The sequence below is a fragment of the Pan troglodytes genome, chromosome Y (assembly GCF_028858775.2).
Source record: "Pan troglodytes isolate AG18354 chromosome Y, NHGRI_mPanTro3-v2.0_pri, whole genome shotgun sequence".
Taxonomy (NCBI): domain Eukaryota; kingdom Metazoa; phylum Chordata; class Mammalia; order Primates; family Hominidae; genus Pan; species Pan troglodytes.
The window spans coordinates 8,049,086-8,074,410 of record NC_072422.2 but is presented as its reverse complement, the minus strand read 5'-3'; the positions used below and the strand labels follow the sequence as shown (position 1 = coordinate 8,074,410).

Genomic DNA, 25,325 nt, shown 5'->3' with positions numbered 1-25,325 from the left:
CCCTCCTTAGGCTGCTGTAAGCATACCTAATGCCATTCGATTTTGCAACACAACAGTACACAGCTGAGCAAATTCTTCTGATAACAACAGAAGTCTAGTGCTACTATCTTAGGCGCTTTTTCTACATGTAGACTTAATATTTTAATTTGTTGCTGAAGCAGGATTGTACCAGGGGCAAGGGAGAATATTGTGATAAGTTTCCACCACCAGGGAGTCTGGCACGTTCATAACCAGCTCTCTTCGTAAGCATCTAAATTACTGGGGAGGGGAATATTATCCCAGATGCTGAACGGAATTAATGGCACCCCCAAGTGAATCTCCCCATCCAACATGGGGGCAGGTACAGCCACCCATAGTGTCTGCATACCCAGAGGGCCCCCCAGGGGACAGTAATGGTTATACTATAATTATAGTGCATTAAGATGTTATTAAAGTAGCAAAGAAGTCCAGGTTGGATTGCAAGTGTTGTTGTTTTGGCCCCATTGGTAGTGACAGAGCCATTCAGAAATATTGGCAAGGACAACTCTCCAAGGTAGTCCATTTCCTGTGGCCTCTGTCAATTTGATGCATAGCCAGCATTGACTGCAGTTGGCTTCTGTTGCAGTGGTTGCTGCCCAGTTGATGAACTCATTCTCAGCCTCAGACAAGATGACCCAGGTGCTGAATACTAGCAGACAGGTTATTCTCTGTAACAACAAAAATGAAGGGGAACATGATATTGTTTTTCATTTTTAGGAAATTGTACTACCTCTTTATTTTCTGCTCCCATAGCTACAAGGTCACCAGCCTTAGGGGCGGGTTCTGATGGAGGCTGTATCCATATTTTGGCTCCAGGATTTAAGCTACCTATACCAGTGGATCTGAATTTCCCAGTTCTGTACGTAGCCTCTGTTGAGGCAGAGATTTCCTCAGGGGTTAATTGTTAACAAGGTACCAGGTACCAATGACAATTGAGCAACCTGCATCTGCGGTCTTGTAACAAAAGAATGTGGAGTGGTATTGTGTAAAGTGAACTATAACTCTTCCCGGTAATCATTATCAGTTATACCACCATACATTATAATGTGTCTCATTGCCAGGCTTGAACGTGTTGTAATACATTCACCCACATTCAAGTTTGCATTTATGCTGGAAATTTTCGCCTGTCGATCTGCCTGCTGTTTAGTCTGTCAAGAGAAAGCAGAGATGCATGAGCATCAATATGGAAAACAGCAATAATGGTAGTGTGCGTCAGGATTCAGGTATCTTCCAATATTGTTTTCTCCAAACCTCTCTATTTGTAATTCACCATTTATTTCATGGTCATTTGGGCAACTAGGTAGTAAGACAATTTTCTGCTGACTAACAGTCGGTATACAAGCAACAAATCGCTCTGGCCTCCTCTTAAATAGCTCAGGGGATGGCTTCTAGTTCAGCCAGCTGGCTGCTCACACCCCTCCCTTCATCAGAAATGTTTATGTTTTTAACAGGATTATAAACCACAGCCTCCCAGCATCGAGTACCATCAATGTATTTGGTGGGACCATCAGTAACCAAGCGTGTTTCTGATCCTCTGGGCTTAGTACTTTAAAGGATTTGCCCCATTGGGCAAGGAAGGTTTCCTTCCCTATCTGCAGGACTTGCTCAGTTGTTTGCTGAGCTGGCAAGTTTTGCACATCCTCATGTAAAAATGATACATGTTTTGGTTCCAGCTTAGCCTGGTCTTTTATGTACCATTTCCATTTACTTTCTTGAGTGTACCCTATCCAGTGAGTTTTGAGGGAGCTCATGACCCAAGTCATAATAGGAATTTGGGGCCTCATAAGAACATCATGATTGAAACAAAGGTGTTCTGTTTCCTGTGAAGCCCAGTAGCAGGCCAACAACAGCTTCTCAAAGAGAATATAAGCTTTGCCAGCCTCTGGCAGCTTCTGGGTCTAAAACCCCAAAGGTATCTTCTTCCCATCTTGTTTCTACCTAAGGCTCCAATAAGCATGTTGATCTAGGACAGTTACTTGCAGTTCTGTTGACCCATCCTATAAGGGCCATAGATCCAGGGCCAGTTGCTCCGCTTGTCTGGCTTACTGAAAAGCCAGGCTGTCTTTCTGTCTCCAGTGAAATTCATAGCGTTTTCAAGTGACTGCCTGCAGAGGTTGTAAAATGTTACCCAAGTGGGGAATATGATGTCTCCAGAATCCAAGCAAGCCACTACAATTTTGGACCTCCTTTTCAGTGGTAGGGCTGCAAATTCTAGTATTTTAGCCTTAGCCTTTGGTAAAATGGACCGTTTCCCTGCATTCCATAGGATGCCAAGAACTTTACAGTTTGTGCAGGCCATTGAATTTTACTAGAGTTAACTTCCCATCCTTGAGACAGGATTTGGGTTTTTACCCTCTCCAAGCCCTGAAAACTGACTAGTTCTTCAGTTTTACCCTGACCGGGCCACTGGGACAGCTGCTTTTTCTGCAATAGGCTGGTAGCTTTGAGCCTGATCAGTCAAGACATAGGCCTGGCATGGGGCCAGGGCCAGTCTGGAAGTCAGATTAAAATTTTCCTTTTCCAGCTTACATTTCTCTTGTAGCAACCAGTCCCTATATTGACACTTTAACTCATAAGCCGTAAGCAAGCATCATCAATGCTGGGAAATTCCCTCAGCATTCCAATTACCAACTGGGATTCCCTGCAGCACCTCACGCACAGCCAATGATTCAAAATGCACTAATATAGATTCCCAATTTTCACAAAGGCCAGTTCCCTTGGACCAGTCAAAGGCCAAGGGGAAGAACTGGAGGAGTTTCCATCTGAATACATGGGAAGTTCCTGAGCTCCCTGTCTGGTTTCTGCTGCCAAAAAAATGGCACGCTTTTGCTTTTGAATCCTGTTCATGACGCCAAAAATGTACTGTGCGGGAAACACCCAAAGGGAGAAGAAAAAAAACACACACACACAATAGCTTTAAGGGTAAACAAACTTTATCCCACTTAAAAGGCAATGCAGATATAATAAGCAAATATATAAGCAAGTTGCAATGGGAAGGGGAGAAGGGAAAGTATATATATTATATATATATAGTGTATATATACATTATATATAGTGTATATATATTTTAAATATAGTGTATATATATTATATATAGTGTATATATAATATATATAGTGTATGTATATTATATAGTGTATATATAATAGCTATAGTGTATATATATTATAGCTATAGTGTATATATATATTATATATACTGTATATATATTATTTATAGTGTATATATTATATATAGTGTATATATAATATATATAGTGTATCTATATTATATATATAGTGTATATATATATTATATATAGTGTATATATATTATATATATATAGTGTGTGTGTGTATATATATATAAAATATATATATTTACACTCACCAAACTATGGAGGATTCACCACCAGACTGTGAAGCAACAGCCTGGGCTCCAGATTGGCCACTCATCCGTGCACAGACGAGGAGAGATCTCATGAAGCTTTGGCGCAGTCTGGAACCCTAGCTCTTTTTGTAATGAGTTATTTGGCATGAAGTCCAGTCAGAAGGGCCCTTCACGACTGGGCTCAAGGAACACAAAAAGGTCAACTTGTTTTTTTGATTATCTATTGTTTTTCAATAACTAACATATAGGAATAAATTGAAATAGAAATTTATCTGAAACAGAGCCGGATGAAGCCTTCAAGAGGCTCACACAACCTGTTCTGGGACTTGGTGAACATTGTTTGAGTCCATGTTCAATTGAGTTCAAATTTAATATTTAACTTTTACTCCACAAAGTGTCAAAAGTAATTCCTTCAAATGCAGGAAATTATGTAGCTACTCACAAACTAAAATTCTCAACCAAAAGTCATAAATTGAGTACAGAGATAAAAAATAAAATAAAATCTAACTACATTTGTCTACAGGGTGCTCAATTTATTTATTGATTTATTTATTTTAGAGACATGGCATTGCTGTGTTTCCCAGGTTGGTCTCAAACTTCTGGCCTCAAGTGAACCTCCTACCTCAATCCCCTAAAATGCTTGGATGACAGATATGAGCCATCATACTATATAGTAACAAAAACAGACTAAAAGTGGCAAGATGCATCAAAACAATTTTATGCAAATCGTAAACAAATGAAGACAATGTCACAATTACATTATGCAAAATACTTTTTAAATGACTGTCTTAGTTTATAAAATATACTGTAAGTTAAAACTGTCAAAGAAAACAAAGGACAAACTAATAAAAGAGTTTATTCACTGGAAACCTAGGACAATTATATACATTTATATAATTGTATTTATCTAATTATGTATACACACACATATATATATGCACCTCACATGAGGATTTTAAAATAAATCAACAACATTTTGTCAGAACATAAACAAAAAACTGCAATATACTGAGAACAATATTTTAATACACCAGTTCTGTAATTAATAATAAAGCCAGATAGAATATTAAAAAGAAAACAGAGGACATGAAAATACTATAAAGCAGTTAGATTTAACAGATGCATAGAGACCCCTCTACACAACAACAAAACTCACAGTCTTGTCAAAAGCTCATAAAACATTGTCCTAAAAATAAATATTAGGCAAAAAAAATTTTTAACAGAATTAAAAAAAAATTGCATGTTACAGAAAACCCTTCAAAAAATCAATCAACCCAGGAGCTGGTTTTTTGAAAAGATTAACAAAATAGACAGACCGCTAGTAAGACTAATAAAGAAGAAAAGAGAGAAGAATCAAATAGACGCAGTAATAAACGACAAAGGGATATCACCACCAAACCCGCAGAAATACAAACTACCATCAGAGAATAGTATACACACCTCTACGGAAATAAACTGGAAAACCTAGAAGAAATTGATAAATTCCTGGAAACATACACCCCCACCCCAAGACTAAATAAGGAAGAAGTTGAATCTATGAATAGACCAATAGCAGGTTCTGAAATTGAGGCAATAATTAATAGCTTACCAACTAAAAAAAGTCCAGGACCAGACGAATTCCCAACAGATTTCTACCAGAGATGCAAAGAGGAGCTGGTACCATCCCTTCTGAAACTATTCGAATCAATAGAAAAAGAGGGAATCTTCCCTAACTCATTTTATGAGGCCAGCATCATCCTGATACAAAAGCCTGGCAGAGGCACAACAAAAAAACAATATCCCTGATGAACATCGATGCGAACATCCTCAATAAAATGCTGGCAAACCAAATCCAGCAGCACATCAAAAAGCTTGTCCACCACAATCAAGTCAGCTTCATCCCTGGGATGCAAGGCTGGTTCAGCATATGCAAATCAATAAACATAATTCATCACATAAACAGAACCAAAGACAAAAATCTCATGACTATCTCAATAGATGCAGAAAAGGCCTTCAACAAAACTCAACAGCCTTTCATGATAAAAACTCTAAATAAACTAGGTGTTGATGGAACATATCTGAAAATAATAAGAGCTATTTATGACAAACCCACAGCCAATGTCATGCAGAATGGGCAAAACTTGGAAGCATTCCCTTTGAAAACCAGCACAAGAAAACGATGCCCTCTCTCTCCACTCCCACTCAACATAGTATTGGAAGTTCTGGCCAGGGCCATCAGCAAAGAGAAAGAAATAAAGGACATTCAATTAGAAAAAGGAGAAAGCCAAATTGTCTCTGTTTGCAGATGACATGATTGTATATTTAGAAAACCCCATCGTCTCAGCCCAAAATCTCCTTAAGCTGATAAGCAACTTCAGCAAAGTCTCAGGATACAAAATAATGTGCAAAAATCACAAGTATTTCTATACACCAACAACAGACAAACAGAGAGCCAAATCATGAATGAACTCCCACTCAACAATTGCTACAAACAGAATAAAATACCTAGGAATCCAACTTACAAGGGATGTGAAGGACCTCTTCAAGGAGAACTACAAACCACTGCTTGATGAAATAAAAGTGGACACAAACAAATGGAAGAACATTCCATGCTCCTGGAAAGGAAGAATCAATGTCATGAAAATGGCCATGCTGCCCAAGATAACTTATAGATTCAATGCTATCCCCATCAAGCTACCACTGACTTTCTTCACAGAATTGGAAAAAACTACTTTGAAGTTCATATGGAACCAAAAGACAGCCTGCATAGGCAAGAAAATCCTAAGCCAAAAGAGAAAATCTGGAGGTATCATGCTACCTGACTTCAATCTATACTACAGGTCTACAGTAACCAAAACAGCATGGTACTGGTACCAAAACAGATATATAGACCAATGGAAAAAAACAGAGGCCTCAGAAATACCACCACACATCTACAACCTTTGGATATTTGACAAATGTGACAAAAACGAGCAGTGAGGAAAGCATTCCTTATTTAATAAATGTTGCTGGACAAATTGGCGAGCCATATGCAGAAAACTGAAATTGGATTTCTTCCTTACACCCTATACAAAAATTGACTCAAGAAGGGTTAAAGACTTAAATGTAAGACCTAAAACCATAAAGACCTAAAACCATAAAAACCTAAAAGAAAACCTAGGAAATACCATTCAGGACATAGGCATGGGCAAAGACTTCATGACTAAAACACCAAAAACAATGGCAACAAAAGCCAAAATAGACAAATGAAATCTAATTAAACTTAAAAGCTTCTACACAGCAAACGAAACTATCATCAGAGCGAACAGGCAACCTACAGAATAGAAGAAAATTTTTGCAATCTACCTATCTGACAAAGGACTCACATCCAGAATTTACAAAGAACTTAAACAAATTTACAAGAAAAAATGAGCAATCCCATTAAAAGGTGGGCAAAGAATATGAACAGACACTTCTCAAAAGAAGACATTTATGTAACCAACAGACATGAAAAATTGTGCATCGTCACTGTCATCAGAGAAATGCAAATGAAAACCACAATGAGATACCATCTTACACCAGTTAGAATGGGGATCACTAAAATGTCAGAAAACAACAGATGCTGGAGAGGATGTGGAGAAATAAAATGCTTTTACACTGTGGGTGGGCGTGTAAATTAGTTCAACCACTGTGGAAGACAGTGTGGCAATTCCTCAAGTATCTACAACCAGAAATACCATTTGACCCAGCAATCCCATTACTGGGTATATATCCAAAGGTTTATAAATCATGCTACTATAAAGACACTTGCACACGTATGTTTATTGTGGCACTGTTCACAAGAGCAAAGTCTTGGAACCAACCCAAATGTACATCAATGATAGACTGGATTAAGAAACTGTGGCACATATACACCATGGAATACTACGCAGCCTTAAAAAAGGATGAATTCATGTCATTTGCAGGGACATGGATGAAGCTGGAAACCATCCTTCTCAGCAAACTATCACAAGGACAGAAAAACAAACACTGTATGTTTTCACTTATAGGTAGGAGTTGAACAATGAGAACACATGAACACAGGGCAGGGAACATCAAATGCTAGTGCCTGTTTGGAGGTGGGGGGCTAGGAAAGGGATAGCATTAGGAGAAACACTTAATGTAAATGATGAGTTGATGGGTGCAGCAAACCAACATGGCACATGTATACCTATGTAACAAACCTGTACGTTCCGCACATGTACCCTAGAACTTAAAGTATAATAAAAACTGAAGGTTACAGACTATAATTTCTGACCAAAATGGATTAAAACTAGAAATCAATAACAGAAGAAAATTCATAAAATTCACAAATACATGAAAATTAAACAATTTACTCTTCAACATGTTTTTGTTCAAGAGTTAGAAAATTTAGTATTTTGAACGTGTCTATAACACCCAAGGTGAGCTACAGATTTAATACAATCCCTATGAAATTCTTAAGATTATTTTTGACAGAAACAGAGAACGTGACTCCCCAAAGTATACGGAATTTCAGGGGACCACATAAAAAAGTTGGAAGCATTACAATTCCTGATTTCAAGACATGTTAGAAATCTACAGTAATCAAAATCGTTTGTTACTGGCATAAAGACAGAAAACTAGACTAATAAAAAAATCTTTGCCAATTCTGCAGACAGTGCCTGCATCATCCTGCAGACTGAAAATGATCATTTTGCTGCTGATGACTTTAAAGTGTGAGACAGAGCTGGCCATATGCCAGTTTGTGGAGAGCGACATTACTGATAACACCAGTATCACTCAGCCTCTGCTGGAGACAGAGATGGAGGCCCTCAAGGAAGAGCTGCTCCTCATGAAGAATCATGAGGAGGAAGTTAAAGGTTTATAATACCTGATTTCCAGCTCTTGGTTGACCATGGAGGTAGATGTCCCCAAGTCTCAGGACCTTGGCAAGATCATGGCAGGCATCCAGGCCCAATATGACGAGATGGCTGAGAACAACCGAGAGGAGCTGGACAAGTACTGGTGCCGGCAGACTGAGGAGAGCACCACAGTATTCACCGTGCTGTCCACTGAGATCGGAGCTGCCGAGAGGATGCTCAGGGAGCTGAGATGTACAGTCCAGTCCTTGGATATAGACCTGGACTCAATGAGATATCTGAAGGCCACCTTGGAGAACAGCCTGAGGGAGGTAGATGCAGATGGAGGAGCTCAACAGGATCCTGCTGCACCTGGAGTCAGAGCTGACCCAAACCCGGGAAGAGAGGCACCAGGCCCAAGAGCACGAGGACCTGTGGAACATCAAGGTCGAGCTGGAGGCTGAGATTGCCACCTACTGCCGCCTGCTAGAAGACGGGGAGAACTTCAATCTTGGCGATGCTCTGGACAGCAACAAATACCTGAAAAACATCCAAAAGAACACCCCTGCAGGATAATGGACGGCAAAGTGGTGTCTGAGACCAGTAACACCGACGTTTTGAGGTGCTGAGCCAGCAGAAGCAAGGTCCCTTTGGGGAGCAGGAGGCCAGTAAAAAGTTCAGAGGTCAAAAAAAATTACCTTCAAATCACAGAAGTGTTTCCTTCACACAAAAGTAATATAGAATCATTAATACATAGAAGTGGAAATTAAGACAATTTCCACAACTACGCACCCAGAGAGGATTAAAAAAGTAATTGACCACCAACTAATAAAACAAATACACAAGTCATAAATAAAGTATGAGTAAAGTTTATACAGGCAAATGAACAGAGAATTATGTTGGCAATAGACATATGGTTGATTCACATTTGACTTATTTTCTACACTCTTTGAAACTGTACACAGTTGAATATAGTCGTGCAAAATTATAATATATAGGCAGAATCTAAAAACACAAATGATGTAAGGCAGCCTATCCTAACAAGGAAATACAAGAATATATAATATTAGAAAATAAAATTAAATAAACATTAACCTGTGAAATACTGAATAAACAAAGCATACAACGGAAGAAGACTCTTTCTAGGTAACTAGCATGTTCAACCATAACTGGGCACCCAGAAAGATCAGATTTTGAATTATTAGCATATGGTTAGAGTAACAAAATTGCACAACAAATACATTATAATCTCCCATACAGAGCATTTAGAAGAAAATTTTAATAGAGATTTCAATGATATTAGAGACACTTTTTATTATATTCTTAATATATTACTCCTCTTTTTATACAAATGCAAAGGCTATAATTTATTTATTTATTTATTTATTTATTTATTTATTTATTTATTTAATTTTTTGAGACGGAGTCTCGCTCTGTCACCCAGGCTGGAGTGTAGTGGCGAGACCTCGGCTCACTGCAACCTCCGCCTCCTGGGTTCACGCCATTCTCCTGCCTCAGCCTCCTGAGTAGCTGGGACTACAGGTGCCCACCACCACGCCTGGCAAGTTTTTGTGTATTTTTAGTAAAGATGGGGTTTCATCATGTTAGCCAGGAAGGTCTTGATCTTCTGACCTTGTGATCCACCTGTCTCGGCCTCCCAAAGTGCTGGGATTACAGGCTTGAGCCACCGCACCTGGCCGGCTATATTTTTTGTAGTTTTAGTAGAAACGGGATTTCACCATGTTGGCCAGGCTGGTGTTGAACTCCTGATCTTGTGATCCACCCATCTCGGCCTCTTAAAGTGCTGGGATTACAAGCATGAGACACAGCACTGGCCAATAATTTATTTTTATAAAAGCAAAGAAAAGCCTTACATTTTTACATATGGGAAAAACATGAATATTGTAAAATATGCCGTGGAACACTACAATATAATAAGCAATTAGAAATAAATTATACTATCATTCAGATAGATGTTGAGGAAAGTAAATGGAAACACTAATGATAAGTTTTTCTATGCAGTGAACTTAGACACAAACTAAAACTTTTCTTAATGTGATGTGCATACTATCTACTTCACTTTCTGTATAACACATAAATTCAAGTATGCTATTCTGAAACCCCCGAAGCTAAAATTACAGGCTAATTTGACATACACAAAAACAGGACAGGGAAAACGTACAGATCACAGTCCCACTAAGCTTCATATAAGATTAATTAATAAAATAACTCATTAAGAAATCATGTGACAATTAAGAATTTGTTCTATTCCTCGCAAGTTTCCAAGTTTTTCTATGGCATCAAGTTCTTTAAAATTTCTTTGAGATGAGTAGATACAATAAACTATTCCACAGGTGAGACGTTTGGCATAGAGAGTTCACATTTCTAAGTTAGTTTCTACTAAGGGAAAGAAAACATTTTGACCTACATTACCAGAGATGAAAAAAAGAATAAAGTGAAATAGAAGATTCAACTTTATCATATGTGCTAAGGTGCTTTGGGCTCTGATAATTTTTTTTCCAATTTTTTTGCAGGATCACATTTGAAATCATAGGACTGAAAATTATGAAGAAGAAACCTTTGTCCTTGGACTTTCTGAAATATGTGAACCAAACCCCAATGCCTGCACTTTTACTCTCACAGACTTCTGACATGAGGCACAGATTTTTACAAAACAGCTTAACATGGAAGTCTCACAAAATGTGCAGATTTCCTCAGATCCCAAAAACAATGGAAAAGTACTCAGACCACAAGGCCTTCACAGGAATAACAGAAAGAAGAGGAGAACTTTGGCTGTCACTGTGAATGCCCTGGAATGCTAGAGGATGAACAGGAGAAGCCTTAGAAGACTGAAGAGCATAATAAGCAAGGGTAGGAAATTCCCATCTGTGGAGGCAAAAGAAGTAAATCTAGAATTTTCCAGAACCAATTTCTTTGAAGCAGAACTTCCAACACCACATTTTTAAGGTTTTCTCCTTGGCCTCTGCACCTCTCATCTTTGTTATTTGTTCATTCTTTCCTATTGGGGTGATGCCTATTATTCTCTCTTTTTACATTCCAAAGATATTTCCTTTACTGTAGAATGGGGCATCCAAGGGAGACTACAGCCATGAGTTCTTAGCTTCTGTTTCTGGTTGAGCCAGTAAGGTCCTTTCCTCATCCCCCTTTGCTGCTTATCACTAGAGACAGAACCTGAAAACCATTGCTGCAGGCTGCTAAAAACCTAACACAAAACAGAGCCATAACAAAAACAAAACAAGGCGGGTTGGAAAAGCTTGCTGTACAAGGCAACCAGGTCTGGCTTATATTCACCACATCCCTTCTTCTTTCCCAGAACAGCAATTGGGCTCAAGAGAAAACATCCAACTTTCAGTATCTCCCTCAGTATAGAATGAGAACAGTGGAACATATATTCAAAGGTTTGGCTTTTTGGGCTACCCCCATGACTAGATTCTGTCTCCCCCAACAGGGAATGCTAAAGGAAATGGCAGAGTTATGAGAATGACAACTTATGACTGCTGAGAAGAGAAGTTCCATGCTTATCACAGCCTCAGAGAAACAAACACTGCAATCAACTGCGGAAGCAAAGGACTACCGTGTCTGGAAAACAATGGGAAAAAATATCTTTACCTTAAAAATACACACACAAGCCCACAGAAGACACATTGAGGACCCTGTTAATGAAGCACCAGGATGTACAGCCTCGCTGATTGTTGTATTATCTTGTAGTAAGAAAGTGTGTACATACTACATTACACAGTTGTTTTATAAATTTCTGAATCTCATCAAAAGATTGCAGGACATACAGAAAAGGACGAAAACATGTCCCAAATGAAGAAATAAAATAAACCTACAAATATTGACCTTTAAAAATCTTTGTTGACTTTTAAAGGTCAAAATTTGTAGGTTTATTCTTTGTTGTTTTTGTTGTATTCGCATTATATAATTTCAAAAATCAAAATAATTATCAAAGCTCCTTAATGACATGGACACTCCTCCGGTCCGCAGGGCCCCCGCAAGGGAGGAGACTCGACACCATGCAGGACACCCGGGTGGACCCCCAACCCACGCCCAAGTCTCAGAGCAGGAGCAGGCACCTGGCTGCACCAGGACGAAGCCGCCTCCACCCCCAGCGGTCGCGGACTCCAGGAGCTCCAGACCTAGGGTCGTGGTGAGATTTTTTGATTGACTGCGCGATGGTGGCTGAGTTGCAAGCAAATGGGTTTCATCACCTTAAATGGTTTTGAACCAATGAAGCTATATTCCCTTAAAAAGACGGACAGCCCATCGTGTGAACTATAGAGTTTGTGAACAAATTTATATTGGGTTCATAGTGGCATCATGCATACAGACTCCTGCGAGTTCCCCTAAGTTCTTAGAGGACTGCTTTGCCTTTTCAGCTGAGAGTTGCAAAGTTCCGTAAAGAATGGCCCTTGTGGATAAGCGCTAAGTCAAGAGACAGCGATTGGACAGAATTTGTGAAGGAATTCGCCGCCAGATCATGAAAGACCCCCTGAGCCCCCGCTCACTGGCCGCGTTCCTGGTCGGCCGTGACTGCACTGTGTACATGCCCATCCTGAAGGACCTGGCCACCGTGGCCTTCTGTGATGCAGTCCACGCAGGAGATCCACGAGAAAGTTCTAAACGGAGCCGTGGGCTCCATGATGTACCACGCCATCACCTCACCAGGGAGGATCTGGCAAATTTCAAGGCCTTGAGAGTGATCGTGGGGGTGGGCAGTGGCTATGACAACGTGGACATCAAGGCTGCCAGCGAGCTTGGAATTGTTGTGTGAAACATCCCGTCCGCAGCCGTGGAAGAGACAGCAAATTCCACCAACTGCCACATCCTCAACATGTACCGGAGGAACACATGGCTGTACCAGGCACTGTGGGAAGGCAAGCGGGTTCAGAGAACGGAGCAGATCTGCGAGGTGGCCTCGGGAGTGGCCCCCATTCGTGGGAAGACGCTGGGCCTCATCGGCTAGGGTCGCACGCAGCAGGCTTTCGCAGTTCCAGCCACAGCCTTTGGATTCAGCGTCATATTTTATTACCCCTACTTGCAGGATGGGATCGAGCAGTCCCTGGGCATGCAGAGGGTCTACACCCTGCAGGATTTGCTGTAGCAGAGCGACTGCATCTCCTTGCACTGCAGTCTCCACGAACTTAAGCACCACCTTATCCATGACTTACCATAAAGCAGATGAGGCAGGGAGCATTCCTTGTGAATGCAGCCCGTAGTGGCCTGGTGGACGAGAAAGCCTTAGCACAGGCCCTCAAGGAGGGCAGGATACGAGGGGCAATCCTCGACGTGAATGAGTCGCAGCCCTTTAGCTTTGCTCAGGGTCCGTTGAAAGATGGCCCCAATCTCATCTGCACTCCTCACACTGCCTGCTACAGCCAGCAGGTGTCACTGGAGATGAGGGAGACAGCTGCCACGGAGATCTGCGGAGCCATCACAGGCCGCATCCCAGGAAGCTTAAGAAACTGTGTGAACAAGGAATTTTTTGTCATATCTGTGCTTTGGTGGGAAATAGACCAGCAAGCAATTCATCCAGGCATCGTGGGGGTGGCTCCAGGAGGACTTCCCGCATCCATGGAAGGGATCTTCCCTGGAGGCATCCCGGTGACTCACAAACTCCCCACAGTGGCACATCCTTCCCAAGCGCCCTCTCCCAACCAGCCGTCAAACACGGGGACAATCGAGAGTACGCCAAGGAGAAATGACAGACAATGCCGGAAGGTAATCATTCAGATACACTTGGGAACAAGAGACAGTGAAAAATAGATAAACTAAGAGAAAAAGAATCTGACGCTCTTCTTAGCTGATTCTGGACATAGGCTCATTGGTATTGCAGTGCTAAAACTACAAGAGCTAGAAAACTGAAGATGTCGTCTGCTTACGGAAGCTCTGAAAGACTAGAGTGTGATTTATTAACGACCAACTTCCGTTATTGTGTGTTGTTTTTCATCTGTGCGTCAAATCACAAAGAATAAATAGAACTTTTTCCTTTATCAGTCCCTTGGGCACAGCAGGTCCGGAACACCCTGCTCAGAATGTTGCATCAAGACTTCAAACATCAAAATAAAAACCATGAGGAGGAAATCCCCATCTTGTGACTTGAGTCCCTTCAGTCTACAGGGACTGTTTACCGCTTTTTGCTAATAGGAAGATCACATTACTAGAAAATGTGGAGTAAACTATGTGCCTGTGTTAGTCATCCGCACCCATAGGATTGAAGACAGTACCGGCCCCTGTACAGAGAAGCATCTCTCATATCTGAACTGCATACTGAGCGGGCAAGTCGGTTGCAAGTTCAGTAAAAGCCTCCGATAATGCAAAAAAAAAAAAAAAAAAAAAAAAAAAAAAAAAAAAAAAAAAAAGTATTAAGTTTCACAAGCTGTTTGTAATGAAGTATATTTTCTCAGTTTCAGATCCTCTGCTATTTTATTGAGTGGAAAGGGTTCAAGGTTTCTTGAACCCTTGCACTAAAAGGGTTCAAGAAAAATAATATTGCATTTTCTTATGTCACAGGAAACACTTTTAATGGTAACTTGTCAGATGCTCTATGAACAAACCCACTTTTTAAGACATTGATAAAGTCTTCTTTTCTTCACGTTGTGTTTTATACAAGAACACTTCAGATGTATTGGATGTGACTGATTTTAACAAATTCTATTAGATTTGCCTCAATTAGTTACATGTTCTGTTCATAGTCTTTTGTGAATCATTGTCTTTTTGTTTAAAAAGATGGCCTATTTTGATGCTTTGATTAGGTACATTTACGTTTTTGTAAGAAAAGAAAAATTTTTTAAATTGTCCCAAACAGAAAAATAATGGCTATCAGAAGTACATTTTGTTGTAGTGTAGTACGAGTTACCATTACTGTAGTTGTTTATTGTAAAGATGGACATTTAGCATTCAGTGCAGTTTTCAATAAAATGTAATTAGAAAAAAACTGTTTAATGAACAAAAACAGAACACAGATAACAAAAGAATATTAGAAGAAGCGATACATAAAGAAAATGAGATATCAATAAAAAGATTTTTAAAAACCTACAACAATTGTGAATCTGAAGAACATAATAACTATATTAAAAATTTAATCAACACTCACAAAAGCAGACTAATAAAGGAGAAAAAAATTACACAATTAATGACATTGTAGTTATAAATATTGAGTGATAAAAACAAATTTTTTAAACAGAATGGAGAAAAAAGTATAGGACGTACTGCACACCATCAAGTGGACTATTATATTTATAAATATAAATATTTACATTTTTTTGTTATCTTACAGAAACAATACAGGAGAAAAGTAATAAAGCGGTTATTTTTAAAAAGTAGCTGAGAAATCCCCAGATGACAAGGTAATTAAACAAGAAGAAATACTTCCAAACAAAAACCTTCAACTGGAATAATATCACTTCAGAAATAAAAAAACTAAACCTTTCCAAAATAAATAAAAGTTGAGTCTGTTACTAACCACTGGAACAGTCCTAAAGGAAACGTTAAAGAAACTCTATCACGTCAAAAAATGAAATGATGCTGCACAGCATCATAAAAGCACATGAAAATAGAAAGTGCTATATTAAAGGTAAATATATAAACAGGTAAAGAAATCTCTACTGTCATAATGATGGTGCACAAAATTTTCAAAATATTGCCATGGACTTTAAAAAATGCAGCAAAAATCTGCATAAATGTGTGTTCATAGAGAACAAGAAAAGATAATATGTGATATTAATAAAACGGTGGGGATGTGAAGAGGTACAACTTTGCATTCAGTTGAAATATAGTTGTTATATACTGTCATAACTTTAAGATGATTTATGAAGTCTTTATTTCTCAAGATGATTACCAAAAAAACCTGTAGAATGTATGCAAAGGCAAATGAGAAAGAAATTCAATCATGTCACTACAAAATCAACAAACAAAAATAAAGAAGTAAGAGAAAAAATGATAAATAACACATCTACAAGAAACACAGAAGACAATTACAAATAATAAAGTAACTTCATTAACTGCAGTAATTACTTCAAATATAAAAAGCTAAATACCTTAAAGAAAGTTAATAAATAATTTAATGTATTAAGAACAAAGAAGATCCGGCAATGTGCTCTCTACAAGAGTCACTTCAGCTCTAAGAACTCAAATAAGTTGAAAGTAACAGTATAAAGAAAATGTACTTTATGCAATGAGTAGCTACAATTGGAGGGCCATGGTCATAATTATATTAAACAAAATATATTTTAAATCAAAAATGTGAACAAGAGACAGATTGGTATTATGTTTTTGTTTTTGTTTTTGGAGACAGAGTCTCATTCTGTCACCAGGCAGGAGTGCAGTGGCACTATCTCGGCTCACTGCAACCTCCGCCTCCCCGGTTCAATCGATTCTCCTGCCTCAGCTTCCTGAGTAGCTGGGACTACAGGCATGCGCCACCACACTCAGCTAATTTTTGTACTTCTTAGTAGAGATGGGGTTTCACCTTGTTGGCCAGGATGGTCTCGATCTCTGGACCTCATGATTCACCCGCCTTGGCTTCCCAAAGTGCTGGGACTGCAGGCGTGAGCCATTGCACCCGCCCGGCCGAGACAGATTGGTATTATGTAATGGTGAGATGGATTAACTTTCAAGGAATCTATAACAATAATTTATAAATCATATATGTATATAATTTGAAAAATCTGCAAAAATATACCAATGAGATTTTGACAAAAATTACATTAATTTTTATATTACTATAAATAGCATTGACATCTTTCTGTTTTTTTTTTTTTTTTTAGAGACAGAGTTTCTTTCTCCCAGGCTGGAGGGCAGTGGCACGATCTCGCGATAGGCTCAGTTCAACCTCCTCCTCCCAGGTTCAATTGATTCTTGTCTTTCAAATATGTAAAAGAAATATTGACAGAAGTCATGCAAGAAATACATAGCAACACAACAATGGTGGACTTCAAGACTCCACTTTCAATAACGACTAGAATAGTCAGATATAATATCAGTAAGAAAGCCAAACCTGAACACTATAGACCCAACCAGCATTTACAGAACTCTCCAATTGAAAGGAGCAAAATCTGCGATATTCTAAGTCACACAGGGTACATTCTGTTAGGATACATGTCTTATTAAATTTAAGAAAACTGAAGTCATACAAAGTAAATGAAACTAGAATTCAAAAGCAAGAAAATGTGGCAAATACGTAAATAAGAGGAAATTAAGCAAAACCTTTCTATAGTCTTGCTGAAGTGTCAGGTGATTTAATATTGTTAAGATGTCAGGGCCGGCACGTGGCTCATGCCTGTAATCCCAGGACTTTGGGAGGCCAAAGTGGGTGGATCACTTGAGAGCAGAAGTTTGATACTAGCCTGGTGAATATGGCAAAACCCTATCTCTACTAAAAATACAAAAGTTAGCGAGATGTGATGGTGCATGACTGTATTCCCAGCTACTCTGGTGGCTGAGACTGGAGAATTGCTTGAACCTGGGAAGCAGAGCCTGCAGTGAGCACATCTCACACCCCTGCCCTTCAGCCTCAGTGACTCACTAAAACTCCATCTCCAAAAAAAAAAAAAAAAAAAAAAATTGTTGTCAGTACTACTCATGATGATATAAAAATGTAATGTAATTTTTGTCAAAATCCCAATGGTATTTTTTTTGCAGAATTTTTGTGTATAATTATAAAGGTTGCTTAGGAAATGTGACTAGCCAAACACCCTTTAAAAAGAACAAAGAGTTATTAAATTTTCTGATTTAAAATCATAATACAAAGCTACGAAAATAAAAAAAATATAGTATTGCCACAAAAACAGATACATAGATGATGAAACAGAATAGAGATCCCAGAAATAAACCCTTGCATATGTGATAAAATACTCTTCCATAAGCTTTCCATGATCACACAATAGAAAAATAAGAATCTCTTTAACAAAGAATTTTCCAAATTGAATATTTACAGAGAAAAAAATAAAGTTGGATGCTTCCTTTGTATCACATAAAAAAAGAAAAGTTTTTTTTTAATGGATTCAATACTTAAACATAAAAACTAATAAAATTCTTAGGAGTAAACATAGAGGAAAAGTTTATGACATAAGTCTTAAAACTCTTCCCTTAAGTTTGACATCAAATTCATATGCAACAAGGAAAAGAACAACGACAAAAAAAGGGACTACATTAAGCTTCAACTATTCTACACATCAAATAAAACATTTAGTGGCATACAAATGTCACCTAATAAGTGGGTGAAAGCTAGGCATGGTGGCTCATGCCTATAATTCTAGAACTTTAGGAGGCCAAGGTAGAAGAATTACTTGAGGCCAAAGTTTGAGACTAGCCATGAAAACATAGGAAAACCCTGCCTTGTATAGGGTTATATATGTGCATACATACATACACACATACATGTAACAAAAAAAAAGTAAAAATATTTTCTAATCACATATTTGGTAGGTGTTAATTTTCAAAATATATAAATTCCTAAAACTCAACAACAAAAAAAGTTAGTAACTTGATTTAGAATGGCAAATGTTTGAAATGACTTTCTCCAAAGAAGATATAGAAATGACTAGGCATTTAAAAGGATACTCGACATCTCTCTTCTAGAAAAATGCAAAGCAAAGTCACAATAATCTACCACCTCAAACCTATTTTTAAAATAGTATGAAAGCTCTTCAAAAAATTTAAAATAAGATCATTATACAATCCAGCAAACCCTATTCTGGCTATGTATTTAAAATATACAACACATGATCCAGAAGAGATATTTGCACACCCAAATTTATTGCAGCATTACTAACACAAGCCAAAAGGCAGAATAACCCAGATGTCCCTTGACCAATGAACAGATTAATAACAAGTGACACATACATAAAGTAGAATATTATTCAGTCTTTAAAAAGTCACATTATATGATAATTATTGAGAACATCATGTTAACTGAAATAAGCCAGGAACAAAGTGACAGTCTATGATTCCATTAATAATCAGGTATCTTAAGCAGACAAACTCATAGGAAAAAAAGTTAGAATGGTGTTTCTTAAGGGCTGAAGAGATGGTAAAATGGGCAGTTGTCTTAAAAGGAATTTAATTTTAGTTTCGCAAGACATAGAAGTTCTACAGATCTTTTGCATAACTATGTGAATGTACTTAACACTAACGAAATATACACTTAAAAAGAATTAAGATGGTAAATTTTACATTATGTGTTTTTACCACAATCACGATTTTTAAAAGAAAAAATATGGACTTATAAAGCTTTCCAAAAATTAAATTTTGTTCACAAAAGATTTTCTCTCACACAAAGGAAGTATAGATTTATAATTAAACACCTTGTGAAATTAAGACTATTTCAATGACTATTCATCCACACAAGATAAAACAACCACTGAAAATCAGCCGAAAAATATGGAAGATAAGCCATGAGCAAAGTTAGGGACATATTTATAGAGACAAGCACACACACATATAATTTAATTTTGAAAACGTATGACCGATTTATATTTTAATTAAACCCAACATTAGTTGCCTGAGTGAAATTTGGTTTTCAATTTGGGCAAATGAAAACGTTTCTGGGGTTAAATGGATTCTTTCTTCTCCGTTTCTTGATATGGACCTGTGCTGGGGATTGGTCAGCTGTTCAAGTGAAATGCACTCAGTTTTGGTTCTGTGCCAGGATTAAACCTACGATATTTCACATTTCATATATAAACCCCGATGAAGTGTTTCTAGGAGATGGCTACCCCATGATCTATGTTTTGCCAAACGTTTACTATGAGTTTCACCACCATCCTCTTGAACGTGGTATTGTAACTAAAACCCTTCAGGAAATTCTACTTAAAACTAAAATCATGTATATCTCAAGAAACTCCTTTCTGATTTGAAATGCCTCTGTCATGTATTGTCTGCAATCAGCATCCTCTTTCAAAGAAAGTAGAAAGGACACATGAGGAAACTGATAGTGTTAGTGCATGGGAGACAGAGGTGAGGATACCCATGGCGGATGAAAACATGGAAGTTATTTCTACAGCACGATCTTGTAAGTGTCTGACTGCGATGCTCCCTTGTATATCAAATGATGTACCTTTATTGCAAGAGAAGAAACTGCGCTGTTTACCTTGACATTAAGAGGCAATTTTGAATCTCTGTCGTGATTGCTTAGGACTGAGGATTTAATGTGTTATTTTGTGGAAATCTTAGAAGCAGTAATGGGATTTAATGATCTTAACTATCATCCATCTGAAAAATCTAACGCAATTTTAAATAAAATGGCCTGCTGCTTCCACTGTTCCCTTTTTAAACCAGGAGCTGCCACTGCTTTTAACATTATGAAGGTGAATCTATGAACAGTTTGTACTATTAAAAAAAAAATCCACATTGACTTGAAGTGTACAGGCAGAGTTGGAAATTATAGCATCCAAAATTATAATACATATGTAAAACGCAAAATGAAATCAACTGCTTCCCTGGAACCTATTCTAAATAATTGAGACAGTAATATGAAATTGTAAAGAAAAGTAAGAAACATACTTACTCATAAAATCTTGCAAGCAAAGTTTTTTTTCTTTTTTTGAGACAGAGTCTCGCTCTGTCACCCAGGCTGAAGTGCAGTGGCGAGATGTCAGCTCATTTCAACCTCCGCCTCCTGAGTTCAAACCATTCTCCTGCCTCAGCCTTCACTGAGATTGCAAGCACCTGCTACTAGACCCAGCTATCTTGCATATAAACTTGATATATCATTTATAAAAATATTTATTAGATAACTAAAATATTCTACTGTGACTGTGCATTCATGAAGTTCCGGTATCTTGAATCATTGGCATGTAGTGTATGACAGTAAAATTTTACAGAAAATACACTATAACCGTTAATAAAAGGCTCTAATAAGAGAACTTTAATGCATAAGAATTGAAAAGACACCATAAATAATTTCCATTATGTTTTTAATACACTGATGCTATTCTTACATAAAGTAAAAAGGCTGGGTAAGTTGTGGTGGCTCACACCTGTAATTCCAGCACTTTGGGAGGCCAAGGTAGCAGACTGCTTAAGCACAAGAGTTCACAACATGCCTGGGCAGCATAGGGAGACCCTGTCTCTACAAATAATAATAAACAGCCAAGTGTGCTAATACACATTTGTGGTCCCAGCTGCTCAGGAGGCTGAGGCAGGAGAATTGCCTGAGCCTGAGTGGTCAAGGCTAGAGTGAGCTGTGATTGTGCGTTGCATTCCAGCCCAGGTGACAGAGTGAGACCCTGCTTAAAGAAAAAAAAAAAAAAAAAAAAAAAAAAACAACTACAAATTAACCAGGAGTAGTGGCATGCACCTGTACTCCCAGCTACTTCAGAAGCTGAAGTTAGAAAATCATTTGAGCCTGAGAGTTTGAGTCTGCAGTGAGCCATAATTGAGCTACTGAACTCCAGTCTGGGTGACAGAACAAGGCCTTTTCATAGATAGATAGATAGATAGATAGATAGATAGATAGATAGATAGATAGAATACACCTGGAGAAAGAGTAAATTTTAAAAAATATAGTGTAATTTTTAAAATAAACTTTATGTGTATCACTTAGAAATTTATATAACAGGCCAGGCGTGGTGGCTCATGCCTGTAATCCCAGCACTCTGGGAAGACGAAGTGGGCAGATCAATGGGCCAGATATCGAGACCAAGACCATCCTGGCTAACACGGTGGAACCCTGTCTCTACTAAAAATACAAAAAATAAGCCGGGTGTGGTGGCGGGCACCTCTAGTCTCAGCTACTCGGGAGGCTGAGGCAGGAGAATGACATGAAACCGGGAGGCAGAGCTTGCAGTGAGCCGAGATCGTGCCACACCACTCCAGCCTGGGTGACAGAGTGAGACTCTGTCTCAAAAAAAAAAAAAAAAAAAAAAAAAGAAATTTATACAACTTAGCCAGAAGAATAAAAAACAACCTCTTAACAGTTTTTTCAAATTAAAAAAAAATGAGTTTGAAGAGAAGGGAATAAAGGGGACTTTCAGTTTATTATGTTTTTATTTTTTGGGTCAGGGTCTCACTTTGTTGCCCACATGGAAGCACAGTGGTGTGATTACAGCTCACTGCAAACTTGGCCTCCCAGGCTCAAACAATCCTCCCACCTCAGCCTCCCTAGCAGCTGGGAATACAGGTGTACATCACCACAACTGGTTACTTTTTGTATTTTTGTAGAGAGAGGGTTTTACCATGTCGCCCACACTAGAGTTGAGCTTCTGGGTTCAAACATTTCACCTGCCTTGGGCTCCCAAAGTGCTGGGATTGAGCCACTATGCCAACCAAGTTTTTTGTTTTGTTTTGTTTTTGAGATGGAGTCTTACTCTGTTGCCCAGGCTAGAGTGCAGTGGCATGATCCTGGCTCACTGCACCATTCGCCTCCTGGGTTCAAGTGATTCTCCTGCCTCAGCCTCGTGGGTAGTTGGGATTACAGGCACCCGCCACCGAGACCAGCTAATTTTTGTATTTTTTAGTAGAGACGGGGTTCCACCATGTCAGCTAGGCTGGTCTCAAATTCCTGACCTCATGATCCACCCACCTCGGCCTCACAAAGTGCTGAGATTATAGGCATGAGTCACTGCTCCTGGCCACCAGCCAAGACTTTTGCTTTATAAAGATATTTATGATGTGTTCTTTTCTTTTTACAGTATGTATTGCATTTATAATTGGAGATACAAAAAAAGGCGACTGTTAGTGTTTGACAGCAAGGCAGTAGTATTATCTTCATCAATATTTGCAACTTCATTCACAGGAACCTGTAAGAGAAAGCCCAGACAAAACTTTAAGGCAAAGAAATTACACTTGTAAAAAGTGAGAGGACTATTTTTTTTATAATAACCAATATTCCAGGTGAGGACTGTTCAGGATCTACCACTGCTCCATCTCACTTGATAACTCTCACACCTGCCAGGGTAAGAAGAAGCAGAGAGAAGGACAAATTCCAGTGAGTTTTCTCTCCCACTGAGGACCCGTTTGTCAAGTTTCCTACCATCAAGTAAAAGATGTACTAAAAATAAAACATGTACCCTTGCAGATGCTAGCAGAGAGGCACAAAATAGAAAAGGAGGTAAGCCCACACACTGTGGAGGCAGAGATCCAACTTAAGATTCAAAATGCACCAGAAAGTTGTGTAAAGTTAATTAAATTACGCAAAATCTTGGAACATTAGTTTCCTCACCTGTAAAATGGGGATCATGTGCCTACTTCATAAGTTGTTTTGACAGTTAAATTCACAAAGATATTTAATAAAGCCTGCTATGGCAAGTGTTCACATTAACAAAGTAGTATCAAACTTCAAAATATGGGAAAGGTATTTTGAATAATGTCAACGAGGCCAAGGACAACATGCCCAGCTTCATAATGAATCCCAGCCACATTACACTGAGGAGATCTACAGGTAACTATACTTCTTCAACAAATTCCATTAGAGAGGAAGAGCGTGGAGTCTGACAACATGACACAAATGTGACCAGTGTACAGTGACTTAGGTAGTGGGGGGTGGAATCCGACATATTCTCCGAATTGCAGCTACACAGTGAGTTCCCAGGAAACAAATGGAATGGAAAAGGCAACACAAAAGATACTACCATAAATGGGGTGAGCATAGCAGGTTCACAACCATAAATCTAAGCAGGAGACTCAAATCACAAGGAGGACCGAGATCTGTGAACAGCAGCTTGTGGTGGCATCAGGTTCAACTTTCTGAGACCACCGCTGTGGGCAGTGTCTTTGCAGGCACATACTCAGCAGCAGTGCATCTGAACACAGATCTCAAGGCTCTTCTCTTCATTAATTATTAAGGTGACAGATGACGGATACGCTCATGTTACAACATCCCCACGCTGTGGACCAGTGAATTCAGAAACCCCCACATAAATACACAGTGAAGAGTAGAATGACAATACTGCAGGACAGGTTAGGAATGCAGGCATTCGACCCCATAGAGTCTATTTTAAATAAGAGAAGGGCCCTAGTATTGTGCTGTGGTCTCCCTATATATAGTTCTTTATTTTTCCAATTTCATAAAGGCCATACAGTTTTTCTTCCTTTCTTTACAAATGTGCTGATGAACCCATGTGTAATTAATCCTAAAGCGGTTAATTCCTCATAAAGTACAGTAACATGATTCAATTGCTATGATGAGGTTTTTCAGGTTTTTTAAATAGTGTCCCATACTCACTAATCACAAGTGAAAATTATAAGAACATGTAATTTGAACAAAGTATCTTTTCACATAGAGTAATACACAGGTTTGTACAGATTAGATGCATCATGAAAGTTGGTAACATCTGGGAACAAAAGGAACCATCCTGAGGACATAAGGAACTTAGGGACGTCAATTATGAAGAGGTTACCTGCAAGTGGAACTTCTGGGTTTTCATTGTCTAGACAGAAAAATTTAACGGATAAGCCCCAGCATATTAAGGTACATCCCCAACGGCTGTGGGTGATCAACTTTCCATCCAAAGCAGAGATGTAAAACATGAATGACTTCCAATGCTGCCCAAGTGCTCTGCACCTTGAAAGGCATCCCCTCAAAGCTGCAGCACCACCTGTTCCTGAGGGATCAGGTCACCAACTGTGTTTTTGAGACACTCGTCAGTCAGGACTCAGTTGAGGTGAGGCTGGTGATTTCAACTGTAAAACATCTAAACCATCATCTTTAGGTAGATTATTATGCCTGGAAATTGTGGTTTTCTCCTCTGCTGTTAGCAGATCCTGGGTAACCCAATAAATACTCTCTCTCACGCGTCAACTTCTATATCACAGGAAAGGCGCTGTAGAGGGTGACATTTTCGCGAAGGAGCCACAGCCTGCATCACCCCTTGAAAGCTCTGAAGTTGCGCACGGGTGGGCCACGCAGCAGATGGATGTCTCAGTTCCCATAGAGTTTAGCACAGCAGGCGGCTCCCTGGGCTGGAAGAGGTGCGATGCTCTGGAAACCCCCCGCGGGTGTGTATGTGAGAGGACACCGAGATGTTCAGCGGGCTGTTCAGTGAGGACCAGACCCCTCCGATTTGAGCAAGGGAGGTGCACTTCGCAGCGTCACACCGTCCTCATCGCCCAGCCAGACCTGCCCCTCAAGTCCTTCTCCGGACTCCCTTGGCGAGGGGG

General features: G+C 39.0%; 1 long non-coding RNA gene and 1 pseudogene across 1 annotated transcript in view; both read left to right on the top strand.

The window, feature by feature from the left end:
• LOC134809391 (uncharacterized) overlaps positions 1-11,949 on the top strand; it is a 30,141-nt gene extending 18,192 nt beyond the window's left edge. Inside the window, exons 2-3 of the long non-coding RNA XR_010154965.1 lie at positions 10,739-11,075; positions 11,674-11,949. This is a non-coding gene — a long non-coding RNA (uncharacterized LOC134809391). The remainder of the gene's footprint in view (positions 1-10,738; positions 11,076-11,673) is intronic.
• On the top strand, positions 11,950-14,787 carry LOC735716 (C-terminal-binding protein 2-like; annotated as a pseudogene).
• Positions 14,788-25,325: the final 10,538 nt, after the last annotated feature.